This window comes from Trachinotus anak, unplaced genomic scaffold (genome assembly GCF_046630095.1).
Source record: "Trachinotus anak isolate AG129_WGS33_773 ecotype Australia unplaced genomic scaffold, CSIRO_AGI_Tana_v1 ptg000013l, whole genome shotgun sequence".
NCBI lineage: Eukaryota > Metazoa > Chordata > Actinopteri > Carangiformes > Carangidae > Trachinotus > Trachinotus anak.
In genome coordinates this window covers 8,349,040-8,363,948 of record NW_027273864.1, presented here as the reverse complement: position 1 = coordinate 8,363,948, position 14,909 = coordinate 8,349,040, and positions in this window count along the sequence as shown.

The window sequence follows — 14,909 nt, the reverse complement described above, 5'->3', positions numbered from 1 at the left end:
TGATGCTGAGTTTGGAGATGGTCCATTGTGAAAACATGCAGCTGGTGGGTCCGTTGCCACTCATGGGATGTTGGAGAGGCCCAAGCACAGCTATCACTTAATTAACTCAACAGTATTGCCACTGTTCATTTGAACATAATGAATGAAGTTGTCTTGAGTGGATGTAGTGTGTATTTAGTAGAGAACACTAATGTACATTTACTATAGTTTTAGATGCAGCAATTTAACTGTCACTGAATATATTTACATTGCTTCAGTTATTTAACTTTTCCATGTGGTAAATGTGACGGTTTTTTTAAGTTTATTTATTTATTTATTCATTGGTTAGGCAGATATAAGGAGGGACATGTTCGTTGTTTTCTGGCCACAGGGGGCAGCAGTGAGCTTATTACGGTTTGCTGCGCGGACAAGCCGAGGTAAAGAAGACGCTGCACCCGAAATTTAATTTGAGAAGCTACATAAAGGTAAGATTTGTGCTTTATTAGAATTATTTTCCAACAGTATATTTCAACATTTACAAGCGAAATGACTGTCGGGAGGGAGACACTGGCAAAAGTACCCCGGTTGAACTTAACGACTTTCCGAGAAAAACTATCCCGGGCAACGGTTAGCTAATTTAACGTTAGCCCGCACTAGCTAGCAAGCTACACAGGCTACACAAACCAGCTAAAACTTCAATAAAAGGGGCGAGTTATTAAAAAAACAAACAAAAAACAACAACTAATCATAGTATATGAGTTAGCTTGACACATTGTGGTTATATTATATTGACTTCACATTTATCTATATACCAATACTGCTGTATGTGTCGCCCCATGTAGGCTTGTTCATGGGTCAGTGTTTGTTGACAGGTCACCGCCCACTGAGCCACAGCCGCCTGATCCTCACCTGAGGAGGGAAGGCCTGAAGCATCTGGCATGAAACTGAGCCAATGCAGGTCTGATATCAGTCCAACAAACGAGTGGACGGAGGTATGTAATTTTTCCAAGTGCTAAAACTATGATGATATAGATATATACTGTTAAATACGGGTTAATACAATAGTGTAGGATAAAAGTAATCAAGCTGCAGTTAGTTTAATAATTAATGCCATTGCCAATGAAGATGTTGTTCTCTTTGAATAAATCTCATCTGGGTGTTGTGACAGCACCCTTAGAAAATAAATAATTTCAGCAAATGTTTTCCCCAAATTAAATAATGATAGAAAGGTGTAACTCTTGTGATGTTGAAAAGGCGACAGTTTGTGCTTAGTTATTTTATTCTCAGCAAGCAACAGATATGCTGATGTGTTTTAATATAAAAAAATATTTAAAAACTGAACACCCATGGCACACCCACACAGGAGATTTCACTTCACTGATTGTATGTCTTCCCTGGTCTCTGTGGGTCTGCACAGACTGTGGTTGATACACATTTTTCATAGCAGACATTTTAACTTGTCACAGTAGGAAATTCACACGCGTTACTAATAACATTAATGATGTCTCTGTCCTGTTCAAGTACACCAGTAAATCATGACAATGAGCCAGCACTGTATTTTCTCTCCTGTGACATGCCAACATGTCTTTAATGAAAAAAAATTTATTGACTTCTTCCTCAGTCTTCTAAATTGCTTTGTTTCACCTGGGTGATTGAAGAAATACACCTTTATCATTCTTATTAGTGAGAAGAAGAATGTAATGCACTTCATAGCTCCATGCAACTTCAAGCAGAGCAGAGGTCTAATTAGCCAGAGACTGAATGAATTGAAGATCAGCCATTATTCAACACATTATACACATATAGATCATATAGGCTCTTCAGACCAGAATAATAAAAATATGAAAAATAAGAAGATTATAATAACATAACATATAATCACCACAAAAGATCAAGACATAGACCTTTTTAATTCCTTTTTGGGCAGCACTTTAATACAATTGTTAACTTCACCAAAGCATGCCCAATTAAGTATGTAATTATTGCCAGATACTTGTGGAAAGTTATTCACTTTCATGTGGGGTCTCCTTTTTATGTTTTTGAGTCAATGAATGCATATTAATGTGTACTGATGTTTGTTTGTTTTTTTCTATTGTGTAAAGCTTTATTGTTAAGTAGAAGAGCACAAGTCAAAATATAACACCTAGGCATCGCCTGCCTTTGTAAAATTTGGAGCTCCACCTTTTGAGTTGTGAGATTGTTCATGGATGTGGTCAGTGACTGGTGAGGTATATTCTTCATTTAACAGCTTAAAACGCATAGTTTCATTTCATTCTCTGCCCCCTGCTATACCCTCATTTGAATGTGTGTTTATATATGCATGGGTGGTTATGTGCTGTATTTGCCCATATGCAGTGAACCTAAAATGTATTGTGTGTGTGTGTGTGTGTGTGTGAGAACTCCTTGTACTGTAACAACTCACCAGCTCTTATTACACGGCCGTGGCATGTGCACTAATAGATCCAGGGCAAGAGTGTTGACCCCAGTCATGTCGGAAGTTCAGGAGTTGAGAGGGATTTTCTTAAGGGGATCTTTGCAGAAGTGTTTGCCTGTGTGTGTCTGTCTCTTTGTATGTGTGTCTATGGTGTGTTTGTGTAAGCTTCACTGATTAACACCAGATGTGCACGGCTCAGGGTGTTGGCAATAGCTTGAGAGGGCCCCACTGTACTCCATTCAGCCTTGCTTGTAGAAAATGCTCAGGCGACTTCTTCACACATGGCCGAGAGTAATATCTCTGCTGTTCATTCCCCAGATCCCCACAAGGTTTGAAACATCAGGTCAGTCTGAGCCAAAGGAAGTTTAATAAGGAGGTTGTGCAGCTGAAGCAGGGAGTTAGTGTAGGTGTCCTTCTGCTCCACCAGGGGGCGGGAGAGAGCTGTAAAATATCTGCAAGTGCATTGAACTCTGTTCCCACTGTCAGGATTGAGTACTGTACCTTGCTAGTTTTTTTTGAGATCTTTGCAATTTTTCCAGTTGATATAAAGCACAGAAACATTGTTTTTTTTGTACTGAATTACTGTGTTGAAATTACATTTTAAAGGGTTTACATAAACATTTCCACATAGAAAATATTGCAATATTTTGAGGAAGTGACTCAATTAAAGTCACGATAAGTGCTGCAACTAAGTATTAATTTTTTTAATAAATGGTTGTTGGTAATCTTTTATTTGAATATACTGTAATTAATTTATTAATTGTTTCGTCTATCTAACACCCAAGTTTCTTGAGCCCAAAGTGACTGTGGGAAACTCATTACTCATGAGAGAGACCTCATCAGTCCAAACTCAACCCAACCTAGTCAGCAGTTTAATTTATCACGTTTAATAATCATGTTTGAGAAACTAGACTTTTTTCTTTATATTGACTTAAACAATTATTCAGTTATAATCAGTCAGTTAGAAAATGTTGAGCTTGTGCTCTTGTAATGATTCTTGAAATACATTAGATGAAAGTAAAAGTAGCTGTAAATTCTTCTGAGAAAGGCTGTCAATGGTCATTTACATTTTTCTGATTATAAAATATTTTTACAGTTTTTTCATCAAAGAAAATCTCAAAATTAATGTTGCATTTGGAAACAGCTGTCCCGGATGATTCTGGATCTCAAACAGCTGTGCAGTGAGACGTTTGTTTGAACTCTCAAGTTTGTCAAAAGTTATAATTTCATGTCACTCCTTCCATTTCAGCGCCACTTTCTTGAACCCTTTCGTCCGTCCTCACCTCCCAGATCTCCCCCCTCCCCTGCCCGTCTCTCTACCTTTTGTCCCTATGTGAATATTTCACATTGCTGCTGCCGCTGGTGCGTGATGTGGGGGACTGAGCGCTCATTGTGCGTACGCAGTGTGGGTGCTGCGGTATGTGGCTGTCCTGCATGTGGTGTGTCGTGACAGGCGTGTGGCTGCTGACGCCAGCCGGCCGCCTGCCTGTCTGTCTTTCTGCCTGTTCAGTTACACCTGACCAGCGCTGACATCGCCATGCCCTCATACACACACACACACACACACTCACACACTAATATGCACACACAGAAAGATATAGACTGCACCACTATACATGGTGCCCAATGTCAAATTAAGGGTCACCAACTCCCTTCCATTGTGGTCTCCCCACTCATCTCTCCAGTATAGGAAGATGGCATGAGGCTTTGGGTTTGCCTTTGATGTTCTGCTAACTTGCTGTGAATTCAAGAGTGTTACTAAAATTTTTTTCAAAATGCAGTTTGCAAGTAATCTAAAAAAAATGCATCCTGCATAAAATTTGAATTACTGCTGTTGCACATGTACTATATTTATAATAGTATTAGGGTAAATTTATGCCATTGCTTTTCCGGGACATGCAGTCATATTTCTGTTCAATTATACAAAGTGTGTCTAACTCTATGGCAACAGACACATTGTTGTGGCATTTACTTTATATTAAAAGTGCATTATTGAATTTTGTGGTTTTGAAATGTGCTGTGTAGGTCTGTTCTGAAATGCAGTGGGAGGCTATGAGATATTGCAGCGCACCATGGTGTAATCCTTGGTATTTAGTGTGTTCTCTCAGGCTGCTGAGGTGAAAAGTTGAACCTGGTGTTGACCTTCTCTTGAGAGAGGGCTTAGCTCTAAAGTCAGGCACAGGCCAAAGTCAGAAGGAGGATATTCTCAAGTTCCTCTTTCCCTCCCTCACGTGAATTGCTCCTCCCCACAGCCACCCTCCCCTCCCACACGGAAACAATTAACATCTGTGATAAGATGTTGTGCATATTTCCATCATTTTATCTTGTCGTTATTGTTTGTTTGTTTTTCCATCATGACGAAAGTCTTGTGTCCTCTTGTCACGGCGCTGTTAATCACAATTGCATCTCATCTAGGTGCAAGGAGTTGGAGAGAGAAAGAGAAAGAGAAAGAGACTGAGCGGGGCCTAATGTTTATCACAGCAGGGAGTTGAATTCCAGATGGAGAGATAATGAAGAAAACAAGCAAACAATTATACAAAAATAGACAAAGTGGGGAAAAAGAAAGAGCAGACTGACAGACGGCAGGAATTATATTTGGGGCAAACTGGACAAGTTATTATTTGTACTCCCAAAAGGCCAGTTTAAGACAGGTCTGCATTGAATAAGATTTGTATTTTGTTGATACAAAAACAAGACTAGTTTAAAACCTAGTATATGACTGGATCATGTTGTAGGCTATTTGCATTTCAGCCCTTTATCTGTGCTTGCTTCCTACTCTATACTCACATATACTGTTTTTTAATACAGCCAAATTTCCAATAAAGCTCAAATCATTTACATGTTTTTCTGTTTCTGTTGTCAGACAATGGAACAAGTCTGAAATAGTGACTGAAACGCAGCCCATTAAGACAACATGTTAACAGGCATCACTTCCAAACCATTTCCAAGCTGCTGCGCTGCACTCCTAAAATCCTGATTTTATATCTATTACATTGTCTGACAAAATCACCAAACACGTAGGTTAAAGACAACAGTGGGGCTGTGATTTTTACTTGTAAATTGATCACTCAGAGAAAAAGTTGGGGGCTTGTTCAGGTCAGCTGCTGTGTGGCATGTCTGACCTCACACACATGGGGCAATACTGGTGACTCTCTTCTACAGACAGTAGCTAAGGTTTGTCCAAGAAGTCATTAGGTTTGTCACTAGGTGCTTTTTTTGGAAAAAAAGTCACTATAGGGATCTGAAAAGTTGGTTTATCTAGCAACAAAGGCGTCAAGTTGGCAACACTTCTTGTTTTCGCCAGATCATTTTGAAAGAGCAAAGACCAGTGGGGAAAATCCAACACTCAGCCGGCTGACCAATGGTGTAACTTAATCAGTCAGTTCATCAGTTAGTCAGTCACTTAGTCAGTGACATTTGTGTTAATAGAGCTGGCCCCACTGTTGTGGTCCAGCCAAAAAGTGCATATCTGTGATCATCATAAAACCTCACGACCAAAACGCTTTAGAAAAAGCTTTTTCCTTGGTAATACCTTGTCTTAGTGTGTATGTGTTTGTGTGTAACGTATTTTATATATTTAGGGCCCTAATATTGATGTCAGTCCAAAGAAGTGGGTGATCTGGCTGCCTGCTACTTAAAAGGACAGTGAACTTGTTTAAGGTGTGTATTTGTGATTATACACTCTGCTATAATTATTTGAAAATGTATCTGTGTGATCATGACAACAGGCAAAGATTTGAACATTTAAACAGGGCGTGTGTGGGGGCATTATTTTGCATCTTTTGTTGTTTCTATGTCACATTCATCCCCTTAATGGACGGAGAGCTTTAACCCGTGTGTAAGATTTACACACCTTATCATGTGTCGTATCGTGCACCTTGGACTGGCTGATCCACACACTATTTTGTTAAAGCAACATGACCCAGAATTCAAAACCAAAACTAAGTCTGACATTCTTCCAGTCCAGTGGAGCAGGAGAATACATGGCCTAAAGTTATGAGTCCAACAGTAGATGTTGAGTCGTGCTGCACTCCATTCTCCATCTGTTTTAGTTTTGGAGTGGTTGTGATAACCTCAGCCTGACCCCTGATTGGTCTAATCTCACCCTCATCTTCTGTCACTGGTCAGCTGACAGAGGGCCGCTATGCAATTGGTGGGTGCGCCGCTGAGGAAGAGGAATTTGTTTAGCATTGTGTTGGGTTAACAGTTAGCCAGTGAGAAGTTTAGTCTACTGTTTAAACCATAGCAAAGCCTCAGAGCACAGAAACAGAGGGAATGTTTAGGGTGAGAATTCAAAGAGCCAAACAAGTTGGCTGTCCCAGGCTGTAGCCTTAGAATAATCCTGATACTGTTCCCTCCCCCTGTGCACAAGCACGCCTGGATATCAATAAATACATCTAAACAGAAATACATGGCTTACAGCGATAGTGTCCTGTCTTCATCAAGTCTTTAGAAGTCAGGGCGACGTCGAAGCAGAGAATATTGCACCTAATGCCCAGTGTGTCCATTGTATTCATGTAAATGAGTTTCATTCAGTTTTACCTGTGAACTCACAATGGATAGATACTGTAAAATGCAGTTATTGTAATGTCAGTGCTTCTGAATTTCTTTAAGGGAAATGAAAAGCCGCCGTTCAGTGTAGTGGCTGCTTGAAGCGGTCTGTTTGGAGGGCTTTAGTCCAGGCAGATTAGATCAGAGGACCACTCTGTTTGTTTGTTTTGATTTGGGAGGGGCCAAGCTCCTGAGGGATACCCCCTCCTCTCTCAACTACCACTCTACTATCCCTCCCCAGGATTCCCCCTCAGGGCACAGTCAACTGGAGCCCCCCTGACCTCTCTGTCACCCCTTCCCAACCCACGTTAGCCAAGGCATCCTGGGAACACAAGAGAAAACGAAGGAAGAGTTTTCTGTGTCTTAGCATCCACTGAACCAAATCACAACCAGACCCCTTCATCTGGGGGTGTAGGCAGTGCCACCCAGGCAGGCAGCCCCTCTAGCCCTGGTCAGCCCTAGAAGAGGTTCATTCCAGCAGGTTGACCTCTCTTTCATCTGCTTGTGTCTCTGAGGTGCTCTCTCACACCTAGTAGTGCCGCAAGGCCAAGGTATTAGCTGGGTGAAGAGGTTGGCTGACAGCTGCTGCAACTGCTGTCTTGTTCTTTTGCGTGTTGTTATATAATTGTCATAACTACTTTTTAAGTTGCTATAAAAATATAACGTGTCAAAATTCGCTTAGCTTTAAATTTGAGGATGGTATGGATGGAGTCCAAATTAGATTCAGATAAGCTGTTCTATTGTGCATCTGTCAGTGGCCTGAGTATAGAGCCAAATATATCCTGTAAAATCCTGTAGCCAATTTGTCATCTTTTTCACATGATTTTCTGCTACTGTTTGCGCTCTGTTGCATAGTTGTCAGGGTCTCATGACTGCAATACGCTCGTCTTTCTTCCACCTATTCCCACGTTGTTCCATAGACACATTTTTCCTATTCCTCTGCCTTTACATCTATCCATCTGTTTAGGCTGAATAACAGCATCAGCCAAGGGCATAGGTCTTCACATGCAGACACACACATACAAACAAACACACAGACACACACACACACACACACACACACACACCCCCACTGACCTCTTCTTCATCTCCCACAAGGCCTTGGGGTGAGGCAGCCTGGCACCAGACAGTTATTCAAACCCTCAGGCAGCTTCACAACAGGTCAGAGACAGAAACAGAGAAAGCTGAAGAGAGAGGTAGTGAAAGAGAGGCAGAGAGAGAGAGAGCAGCTGATTATTTACTGATTAAGTTCTGTCTTAACTTCAGATTGTAGGATGTGGACTATTGCTTTTGAATAGACAGAACTGAGACTTTGTGAAGTCTTTTTGGATACTATTTAGTTATTGCTGGGGATTGTTTGCTGGATTTCCTTAAAAAAAATCCTTTAGAAAACACAGAATAAATTTTAAAGTCTAAGAAACTAATTTAGTTCTTTGACTATTATTATTTCCTTTGTAGATTCCCTCTGAGTCTTTTAACCCATCCCTTTAAAACAGAAAAATAAGTTATTCAGCCATAAATTAATTTAGCTTTTTATTATGTTTTATTTCATTTTAATCCCATGAAACAGGAAATAAAAGCAGGGGGATGCTGTGGTTGGATTAAAAGTCGTCTTTGTAAACATTGTGACCCATGTCTTTGACATGCTTCCTTTCTCCTCTTGAAGAAAGTCTCTTCATAACAGGAGCGCCAAGAGATGAAGGTCTCTTTTTAAAAGAGGACATGGGATTGGGAGGCAGACTTTGGAGTCTTTGTGAGGCATGTGGGCCTGTGTTTTGTGTCAGTTTTGTTCTTCCAAATCCTCCTTGGTTTGTGTTTGTTTCCGAGCTCTGCTTTGAGCGATTAGGGATGAGGGTTTGAACAGCTTGGTGAAATGAAGACATAATTTCAGCCCTTTATTGTAGCTTTGAATAGTCGTCCTTTATATCATTAAATGACACTGGTTTGAATATTAGATATACTGAAGGTTTTTTCTTTAAAGAGAAGCAGCCCAAAGTGTTTGAAGAATTTTTCTGTCACGTTAGACTTGAGGCTGGTTTGCTCTTTATAGGATGTGAGTATATTGTATTGGACAACTGATGTCAGTAAACCATGCCACCAGAGATGAGCCATATCACAAGAGGCATCACTAGAAATCTGAGTTGTGCCATTAGACAGAGAGAAAGGCAGTATCTTGAGAGAGAGAGAGAGAGAGAAAAAGGGGAGAGACACAGAACGGATTGTTCCACAACAGACTGACGGACCTTTTAGCCTTATCTTCCTGAGCTACTCTTACAGAAAACCAAGGAGAGAAGGGAAAAGAATGCCTTGCTCTTTCTCTCCCTCCTTTTTCCCATTCTCTCATTTCTCCTGTCTGTCTCTCCCTTCCTTCTTCATTTCTTCTTCTTCTTTTGTCCATCAGTCTTTACCTGGCATTTCTTAAAAATCCTCTTAACCCTTGCACTCCTTCCATTGTCCCCTGTCCTCAGTATCTTACCTTGATGTTTTAATATCTTGTTTCTCTCCTCACCCAATACTATCTTATCCGTATTCAGCTCTTTGGAGCACTCCCAGAGCTCATTGCCCCTACAGATTGTTAAAAGGTTGATTTGTAAGCCACCTCAGAGTCTAAGCTGCAGCTGGCTGTTAGTGTTAAACACTGTAAAATAGATCCCTCTCTCCATCTCGGGCTCACACTGTATGCATGACAGCTTTTCAGGAGGGGTGCCATATAAACGTGGGCCCAGTTGCCTTTGCAAGAACATCTTATTTGCATTTGTTTACATGTGCCACTCTCTGCACATTTGGATATGCTGCATATCCATGCTGCATGTCATGATGTTTTGCTGCAGCCCCTTGCCCAGATCCTGATACACATAGACACGCACACACGCAAGAGTATTTGCTTGTGATGACACTGTGAGTCGTCCCTCTCCTCCCTCTCTGACAGAATGAAACGGATGGATAATTAGATATCAAAGGGAGGCAGGCAGGGTGTGGCGAGGCGCGCGGGCCCCTGCAATGGTAAAGCACTTATTAATGAGATAGGGCTTATCTGCTCTCCTCCCAGGAATTCTGCCTTTGATCGGCCCGACTCCGGACTTAATACATTTTTGATTGATAGGCTGAGATGACAGAGAGAGGCGGCGTGGATGGGGTAGGTGGGTGGAGGGGCGTGTGTACGTGTGCATAGAAGGGGGGGGGGGGGGGCAATGCTCAGATACAACTGTAACGATGCCCTTCACATGATTAAATAACTTATGACAATAGTGTTTCACCTTATGGCATATGATACACTAATATGAGCGTACACAACTTGTTTGCATGTTAAATAAATCTCAGTTACACTGACATACACACTGTATAAATGCGCACACATGCATCCTCACATTCCTCTGCCCACACACACACAGATTATCAAAGACAACCCAAACAGACAGGCGTATTCAGTCCCCTTAACCCCAACCATAACTCACACACCGGGGCACCAGAAAATCTTTTCCCCTAAGACAGAGCAGGCAAGGGGCAGGCCTGTGGAGGGGAACTGAGATAAGGCCCTTTCCCCATCTGGAGATGAGTTATAGCCCACCCAGGAGGATGTGGCTAGAAACGATCCACCCGGACACGCTGCTCGGCTCCCTGGGATTGGTAGAGCTGGTGTACTCCCGTTAGTGAGGCAGCGGGCGACCTCATGGACAGAGATAACAGTCCCACTCTCAATAACACCTTGACCAGAGGGAGGAGAGGCAACATCGAATCAGTGAGCCTGTACACACACATCCAGATACACACACACACACACACACACAAACCCAAAAATCCACACATATCATACAACTCCACTCCCACTCCCCGCCCGACAAGAGGTGACTGAGCGTAACCATTATAGCACCATGTCACCTTGTTATGAGTCTCTGTCAGTGTGAGACGTTGGGTAAATTAAAGAAGCCATAACTGCTGCTCTGTCAACAGCCCGTCACCCCTCATTTATTACCATGCCAACGGGTGGAGGGATAAAGCCCCCCTCCCATCAAGTGGACAGATCGATCAATGTGACAGGCGCATTTCAGGTCTCCAAATCAATCACACTAACAAAGGCAGGTGAAAGAAGAGGTGTCTGTTGATTTTTTTTTTCCAGAGGACTACAGCTGTGCTCCTGGATGAGTCAGGAAAAAAGGCCAAAAAACCAAAGACTCAAACTTTATCTACCTTCTACTATAGTGGGTCAGTGCATGGATCTCTGTCCCATTATCTGCTTTTGCTGTAGTGACTCTATTATTCTAGCTAGTGTTGTTGTTTCGTGATCACTCAATTGTTTTTGAGGTTTAATTCAGATGGTACGTGCAGCCAGATAATTCATTGTGGAAGGTGCTGTGTCAGTGGTCAAAGACGGACCATAGGCAGATTTTAAACTCACACATCAAAGTTTTGATTTAACATACAGACCAGGCTCTAATGCTGGACACAGCGTGAGGGTACAGCTGCATGGGAAACATGATGAAACGGAGGCAGCGCTGAATAGAGATGGGGAGGAAAGCGAGACAGCGCAAGGAGGGGGTTAGATGATAAGAGTGGGAAGAACTGATAGTGGAAGAAACCGTGTAGAGAAAGAAAATGATTAAAAACAGCAATCATCCGTCGGAGACTGATAAACCAACCAGTCGTTAATTGGAAGCGTGCAACTCGTGGGGATATGGTTGGATTAGGTTCACTTCTTCTCTTTGCTCTCTGTGTCTTCTTCCCCTATTCTCTTTCTTCTCTTTCCTGCTCCATGGACTCAAATGTCTGGGAGACAAGTTCCATTATCAACAGTTGAAATTATTACAGTTAATGTAATATTTATTTTTTCACATTTTGTCTAATCAATGGAGAGAAACTGACAATTTTATAGCTCTTCATTCGCTACTGTACAGCTGGAACAAACTTAAGAAGCCAAAATGCCATTTGTTAGAGGGGAAAATGAAAAAGGAAGAGATTCAGAGATGGAGGGACGGAGAGTGGTGAAGTAGTAGCTATTTTTGAGTGATCTACGCTTTTGGCGCATATAGGAGATGGGAGATGGGTGGTGGTCCATAAACAAAAGGCTGACAGCCCACCCATCACCCCGGCAGGTCTGGCTTGTGCTGCCTAGATAAAGCAGGGCTGCTGCCTCCTGTATCAACACCATCCATCATTCATCTTAGCCTGCCTGCCTGCATGCTCATTCGCCCTCACATCAGACCTCTCACTCCCTACACCTGCCCCTCTGCCAGCTGTATGCCCGGTTACCTTCAGGCCTTACACAAAACTTTGAATACAACAACCACAACTGTCTGTGTTTCTGTTTTCCATTGTCCCTGTTCATGTGTTGGCTCTGTTTGTGAACTTTTCGAGTTAACTCAAACCATTGGTGAACATAGGTTTCATTTTGATGTAGCTGTAGTTTTTTGGACTGTGAACTGTTTGTCCGCTCTTTTGATGAGGCATGGGGGGATTGTGCTCTTTAGTAAATGATGCATCTCAAACTCAATTTTGGGAGGATGAACATTAATCATTGATATGTCCACCATCCTCTGTGCCTTTATCTGTTGTTGCTCATTTTTGGCTTAGAGCGAAGTCAGCGGACACTGACAAGTAACGTGAAAGGCATTGTTTTTTTTTGATTATGTGAGAACTATTCACATTCAATGTATTTTGCTTGTCAAATCAGACAAAGCAGCGGTCTGACTGAGCTTTGGCAAAATAGTGTTTTCCAAAACTGGCCTGAAAAAATATTAAATGATGATTTAGAAAATTTAAGCCCCCCCAAAAATGACCCTTCAGGCCACCATTGTTCTCTCATCAATTTGTGTTTTGTATGAGCATCTCGTCCCTTTCTTTGTTGCTCGTGGGGAATGGAAATTATGCAAATGGAGATGGGCAGACTGAAGGAAAAATGTTGACATCTCCTATCCTCGCTGCCCCCTAAATACACACACATCATGCACACACCATTCAGAGAGCTCTCTTTTGGCCCAGTTTGGTGGGCCTGTCGCTTTTGGCTGTCTCTCAAGCATACTTTAACAATTGCAGCCATATTGCTTGTGTCCCATTCTTTCTTCTATCCATTCTGGCCCATTTGAGTCAGACTGGACAGGTGTTGAGACAGGAAGACAGAATGCTGTCAGCCATTGTAACAAATAATATTGGGTTATCTAACTTTAGAAGAAAGAGAACAGAGGAGGTAAAAGTTGTCTTGAGTTTGAAGAAATACATGATAAGCTGCCTTCATCAATGCCACCTCTCCATACGCATGCATTTTAAACATTATCTTGTCGCAGTACAGAATGAATGAGATTTTTTTGCTTCAAGGACACAGACAGTTTAGCGATGGTTTGGTGCAGAGGAAACTTTGTCGATGCAGTTTTTAAATTCCTGTGTGCTTCTCAGTGCTTCAATGAGTTCCACCAAACAGAGGGGAATTAAGAGATACAGACCTGGAGACTGAGCAGAGCAGGACAGCTGGGGAATGGGCTCAACCAGCGGATGAATTAAAATGAATAAAAGCCAAGAAATGGGAAAATAGCCTATCAGTTGTGCACCATAATGTACAAAGTGCAGATATCACTGTTCTTCTGTGCCGGGGGGCTAGAGGCTCCATGTTCTCACACTCGTGGAACAAATGAGAGTAAACGGAGCCAGAAAGCATAATGATTGTCCATTAGTCTGTCCTTAAACTCTGCTTCCTGTCGTAGCTTTAGGGAAGCAGAGTTTCTGAGCTGTGGGAACCCATCACGTGACCTCAGTCCACCCTTTGAATACCCCCAGTTTGCCCTAATGGGCCGACACACAACTCCCAGTGTATCCGCTGAGAGTTGAACACTGAGTCGGGGTTCACTGAGAGGTTCAAAGGCTCTCTGTGCGTCTGGGATCAGACTAAATATACAAAGTGGTTGAAGTAATGAGAAAGAATAAAGGTCATGTGTTGACAGAAAAAGTCATATAGATGTATGAGTGAATTACTATAATGTAATGTAATATATAATTTCATCAAAGGTCAAGGTGTGAGGTAATAGACCACCATCTTACTCGACAATTTTCATAAGAAACATAAAACTTTTGTCAGTTTGCCTTTCACATATATGTTACTGTGACTATTCCATTTGTTTTGATATTGATAATATTGTACAATTTGAGATGATAGAGAAACAGAGAGAAGCATCATTTTTACAGAGAGCTTTTTTTTTTTAAATCTCTAAATATTGTAAAGACTTGTCTTTTATTAAATTTGCATTTATTTACTTTTATGTAATTTGTACTTTTAATTTGTTTAAAATGTGTTTCTATTCTATTTCTAAAAAGGGCTACAACTAAAAAATATTTTCAGCATCTATTAATCTGCAGATTAATTTTCTATTCCAACTTTTATGTCTGGCTAACATTTGGAAAAAAAATAGCATGAAATCCTCACATTGAAGAAGCTGCATCCACTGATAATACTCATTGTTATTATTAAAGCTGCAGTTTCAATGGCAATAATGGATTTACACCATTTTTGCATCAGTGTGAATAATTACCTTGTTTCATCACATTTAATTCATGGAATTAGCCGAAAGCATCGGTTTATTTGACCTATAAACAGTTTCTCAGTTGAATTTCCAGAAAATACCCTTCTGTGTATCATGATGTAGGCAACTTTTGTGATATAAAATTACAAATAACATGAGATTTTATTTATATCGTCCATACCCAGAGTAAAAAACAAACTTCCTTTTTCTTTGCATTTACAAGGAACTGACATTTCCTGCAACTTCAAGAACTCAACTTTTATCTTAAGAAGAAAACAGCATTTTCTATATAAACACAGACCACCAATGAGAACCTGATGTATTTCACAGCCTGACACTTTTCTAGAGTGAATGAGTTATTCTCTTCATAGACATGACAAATGAGCACCGTCATCTGTTCATGATGAGCTCATAGTTGCATCCCATCAGCTCTAATGATG